Here is a 6000-nt window from a genome sequence, read left to right as displayed (position 1 = left end):
CAAATAAAGAAAATTTTACAACAGGACAAAGAACTAGCACAAAATTTTAAAGCAGGAAAAAGAATTTGTGTAGGCAAAGAGAAAAGGAAGAGGCACACCCAGCAGGAGTCCATGCAGAGTTCTCCCCTGGGAATGCTTCAAGCATAACAGCTGTATAACAGCCACCCTCCGTGTGATATAGCAGCCATGGGCGCTGCGGGTGCCCCCTCAGATCAGTTCAGTTCAGTCACTCAGTCGTGTCCGACTCTTTGCGACCCCATGAATCGCAGCACACCAGGCCTCCCTGTCCATCACCAACTCCCGGAGTTCACTCAGACTCACATCCATCGAGTCAGTGATGCCGTCCAGCCATCTCATCCTCTGTCGTCCCCTTCTCCTCCTGCCCCCAATCCCTCCCAGCATCAGAGTCTTTTCCAGTGAGTCAACTCTTCGCATGAGGTGGCCAAAGTACTGGAGCTTCAGCTTTAGCATCATTCCCTCCAAAGAACACCCAGGGCTGATCTCCTTTAGAATGGACTGGTTGCATCTCCTTGCAGTCCAAGTCTTCTCCAACACCACAGTTCAAAAGCATCAATTCTTCGGCGCTCAGCTTTCTTCACAGTCCAACTCTCACATCCATACATGACCACTGGAAAAACCATAGCCTTGGAGCAGGGAAATGAGGCAGGGGACGTTTCCTCATTTTCAGCAAAAGGTGAAACAAGCCCATCAGCCTCTGCCCAAGGCAGGGAAATTGGTCTCACCATCTATCGACACTTTCCAAGACTCTGAGCAGTTCATCCGTCAAGATCTTAAACACCTTCAACAGGTCTCAGGGCATATGATTCATGTCATTTCTGATTCACTCAGGGATGATGTCTATCACATCCATTTCTACTTTGGTATTTAACCCTATAACGACACACCTGAAAAGCTAGAAGAGCCTAGAAGAGATTAACACATTCCATGAGTGAAGGTTCAAGGGCGGAATAAATGTCTTCATTGACTGTTTCATTTCAGTGAAAGAAACTGAAAGTGAAAGCCGCTCAGCCGTGTGCAACTCTTTGCCACCCCGTAGACTATGCAGTCCATGGAATTCTCCAGGCCAAAATACTGGAGTGGGTAGCTGTTCCCTTCTTCAGGGGATCTTCCCAACCCAGGGATCAAACCTAGGTCTCCCACATTGCAGGTGGAGTCTTTACCAGCTGAGCCACAAGGGAAGCTTAAGAACACTGGAATGGGTAGCCTATCCCTTCTCCAGCAGATCTTCCCGACCCAGGAATCGAACAGAGAAGAGGCTATTTCAGTGGTTCAGTATTTTATTTTACCTCTCTGCATGTTCAAGACTTTACATCTTTTACAATGTAAAGGCATGATGCCAGAAAATGTCTGATATTTTAATAGCTCAAATCCACATTAAAAGAATCTTACCTGTTTTACTGGTTTCTTGATCCCATCTTTCTAGAGATTTTTAGGTCAAGGCTGTTGACACTAAAGATAACAATTTATTGGAAGATCTTAAAACCATCTTTTCTGATGGTTTTTCAAAGCAATTACTGCTCTCATACCCTAGAGAATGACATTTGTGAAGAAAGTATTCATTATAAGGAAAACATCAAGGGGGTCTGTTTTGTCATATAAAGCAAAGAAATTCAACTTCAAGGATTGAAACAATAAGGGGACAAATTTCTATGAGAAAAGATCCGGGGTAGCCTTTGAAGAGTGCTAGAAATCAGATGAGATTCTGGAAAATGAGATCAAAATGTAGCTCCAGATTTTATGAAAGATGATATTCTGAAAATTGTAGATGAGTGAATCTGACATCTTTCCCAGGCAAAATTCTAGAACAGTAAACACAGGAGGGGAGAGTCTTGTGAACACAAGAAAAATAAGGTAAGATTACAGCAAATCAGTAAGAGTTCAATGAGAACACCCAAGAGAGTTCATTTCCTTTTCATGTTAAGATTATCAGCCTAAGGAATATTTTCAACAACTAGACCTCAACTTTTTGAATTTTTGATAAAATCTCTTTCACTCGCATGGTGTTGATGGAGAAATATAAGCTGGAGGATAATACAGTCCCAGGTGAATCACACTTAGTCAAACAACATTATGCAAGAATATTTGCTTCCTGTGGGTGGGTTGTCCTTGGATGTGCTTGAGGCTGGGGCTGTTGGCAAGCCTCAGTTTCTTCTGGGCTCAATATTACAGTCCAGGAGGAGGCTTCTCTGCTCAGCTCCTGTCCAGGTTGTCTCTGCCACCTCATCCTTTTGAGATCAACTTAACATCAAAATGCCTGAGGATCTAATGTATTGATAATTATGACCCTGTAATGGGAAGGAAGCATACTACATCGACAGTGTAAAATTCTGATTAACATAAAGTATGCTCTTTTTAATGAAATATAAATATATGTATTCTATTTCTGAGATCCTGATAGCTTTTTCCTCATACAGCTCTCATTCTTAAGAAACCTAGCACACACAAGTAGTTACTTAGTGAGCAGTCGCTTAATGAATAAGATGCTTTGATAATCCTTAAGAATACACACTATGAATTCTAGCTCAGCTAGTAAAGAATCAGCCTGCAATGTGGGAGACCTGGGTTCGATCCCTGGATTGGGAAGATTCCCCTGGAGAAGGGAAAGGCTACCCACTCCAGTATTCTGGCCTGGAGAATTCCATGGACTGTCCATGGGGTCGCAAAGAGGCGGACATGACTGAGCGACTTTCACTTTTACTTTTCACTGCCACTTGGCTGGTATGATGTTGAAAGGCAACATTTTTGTGAACTTATGGACAGCTCCATGACCAATGCTAGGCAATACAGACATTTGTTTACTAGGGCAGTCGGGATCTGAACAAAGGACAGTCACTGCAATTGGCAAAGCTGTCAGTGGATGGTGGGTACAAAGCAGACTGGAGGTGATAGCCCAACCTGAGATAGCAAAGATCAGGTGATCTGGCACCCTGTAGATATTAAGGTTGCAAAAATGACCAACAATCGTGGGAGAAAATAATTGGTACTTATTTGCATATAATTTCTTATATGTTTTATAAGTTAATCAAGGTCAAAATGAACATAAATTCCCCTTGGTCTGTATATTTTCAACTCATGTATCCCCAGTTCTTTCCTGCTTCTGCTTAAGGAGATAAAGTTAATCCATTCTGGAAAAAAAAAAAAAAAAACAAATAAAACCCTCTCTTCCGCCCAGCCTAAGCCAGTGGCTCTCAGTTGTCATCCTGCACCATGGTGAAGTGTCTTGCTCCAACATCTCTGGTCTCATCTTCATCTCTCCATCACCAACTTGACATTACAGTGTCAAGCAGAGTAGCAACACTCAAGCCAAAGATCTCCTTTACTGCTGAGAACAATCTTCATTTTGCAGATGATGGCTCGGAAACACAGAGAGGATTTTAGTAACTAGGTCAAGTCATCCAGCTGGTAACAGGAACTCAAACCTGGTTGTGATGCTTTTAATCAACCCCTGTGTTCTATGGTCCTCTTCCTCCTCAAATCAGAAAATCTGAAGCCGACTCTCATTGGATGGCAAAGATCCGGACACCTGACTCCCTCTGAGCATCCCACCAGAGCATGAGGTCTCCCAGGAGACAGTGGAGACACAGAAGGCCTGCTCAGTCATGCCCACCTCATCCACTGCTGCCAACCCCAGGAGGCTACTCAAGCCTGGAAGCTTGAGGCTCACATTATCCTGATTTTCCCTGCATCGGTAACTTCCAGTGCGAGGAGCCTGGCTCTTGGCATTCCAGCCTTGACTGACATATTCTTTCTACAGCTTATGAGCCCATAAGTGCAGACACTAGAAACTCAGCCCAATTCTGATGCTGAGATGGGAGGTAACCGCAACCAACTCCTCTCTCTATCTCTCCTTAATGATAAAGCTGTAACAATATCCATCCATTTCTATGCCAGAGCATTTTCACTGGACAATAATTGGAAAGTACTTTTTTGTCTTAGAAAAAATAAAGACAAGGTGAAGAACAATGGTATAATAGATTCCTATTATGTAAAGGAGAGATAAAAATCTATAATATATAGTGTATAAATTAACTAATAAAATGAATGGCCATGGTGGAAAGACAGGATGAGGCAAGATGGGAAAAGAGCAGACGAGGAATGGAATGAGAGAAACATTTTTCGTTGTATAACTTTCTGTGTGAATTTTTTTGTCATGTAAGGAGGTTTACTGGGGCTTCCCTGGTACCTCAGCAGTAAAGAATCCACCTGCCAGTGCAGGAGACCTGGGTTCGATCCCTGGGTCAGGAAGACCCCCTGGGGGAGGGAATGGCAACCCACTCCAGTATTCTTGCCTGGAGAATTCCGTAGACAGAGGAGCCTGGTAGATTACAGTCTATAAGGTTGCAAAAGAGTTGGACATGACTTCGGGATAAAAACAACAACAAAAGGAGGTTTATCAGTTTTCTTTTATGAATATAGATCTTCTCACTTGTTACTGAGGTGGATGTTGGTGTATAATATTATATAAATTTCATGTGTACAGCATTCTATTCTGACTTCTGTACACACTACAATTTCCATTGGTCACCATTCACTGACCGCCTTCACCCATTTGACCCTGGGCCCACCCCATCCCTCTGGTACCCAGTATTTTGTTCTCTGTATTTGTGCTTATTTTGGCTTGGTTTGATTTATTCATTATATTCCACTTATGAGTGAAATTATACAGCATTTGTCTTTCTCCATCTGACTCATTTCACTTAGCATCATACCCTCGAGTTCATCCATGTTATCACAAATGACAAGATTTCATCTATTTTTTTAACGGCTGAGTATTTTGTGTAATTTTTGATCCATTGGAATGTTTCACCTATTCAAAAATCAAACACGCTGATTTTCAAATTAAAATCAACTATTATCGTCAGACCTGTTAACATGGTTTGCCTCTGGACAGAGAAACCAAAAGGCAAGAAGTTGATACACTGGTTTGCTAGGGCGGCTGTAGCAAAGTACCACAGACTGGAAGGCTTAAAGCAACAGAAATTCATTCTCTTACAGCTCTGGAGGGGAGAAGTCCAAAACCAAGCTCTCAGTAGGGACGTGTTCCCTCCAAAATGCTCAGTCGGTCCTTCCTTGCCTCTTCCTAACTTCTAGCGGAGGCTGCCAATCCTTGGCGCTCCCGGCTTTGCGACTGCATCCTTCCATCCTCTGACTCTGTTATTACATGGCTTCCCCCAGTCAGTGTCTGCATCCAAATTTCCCTCCTTCTATAAGTCACGATCATGTTGCATTCAGGGTCCAGCATAGGCCAGTATGACCTCAACGTAACGGATCACTTCTGCAATGACCCTATTTCCAAATGAGGTCACGATCTGAGGTTCTAGGGTTAGAACGTCAATGTATCTTTTAGAGGGACGACGCACAACCCACAGCAGATAGAATAAATGGGAAAATCGTTCATAGCACCTCCCTTCTGCTTCTTCACGCCATGTGCAAAAGAGACATACACAACACGCAAAATTTCAAAGACTGTCGTACAAACCCATTCACTGTTGGAAGAATGGTGTTCTCCCTTTGGGCTGTACTCTGAAACCCTCTGTATGAGAAGTCTGCCTGTACTTGTGATCGCTTGGAGGCTGGGCTGTAATGTTGGGTTCCTTTTACAGAATGCTAAAAGTGAAAAATAGGTGTTAGGGAAGCATATGCATATTTACCCAAGCCCTCAAAAGCCCTGATCTTTTCATGACCCCAGTGCAGTCAGAGTGGGACCCCACTGGCCCAGAGTCGTTTTAGTACAACTGGCCCAAAGCATTCTTCATTTTTGGTTTACATTCCTCTCCTATAAATACAGAAAGAGGAAAATATGTATCAGCCAGGATCCCCCTCCCCAGCATTTATTAATTACCCAATAAAATCAAATGGCTTCATCATTAATTCAGATGATGATCATTCGCCTAGAAAGCCATAGGAAATTTCCGCAGCCGAAAGGCCACAGGCCACGCAGCAACAGATATTTCAGCTGCAATACCCTGAAGGAGTTTG

Source organism: Bos taurus, chromosome 23 (genome assembly GCF_002263795.3).
Source record: "Bos taurus isolate L1 Dominette 01449 registration number 42190680 breed Hereford chromosome 23, ARS-UCD2.0, whole genome shotgun sequence".
In the NCBI taxonomy this organism is placed as follows: domain Eukaryota; kingdom Metazoa; phylum Chordata; class Mammalia; order Artiodactyla; family Bovidae; genus Bos; species Bos taurus.
The sequence above is the reverse complement of the archived record's forward strand: the minus strand, read 5'-3'. Positions refer to the sequence as shown.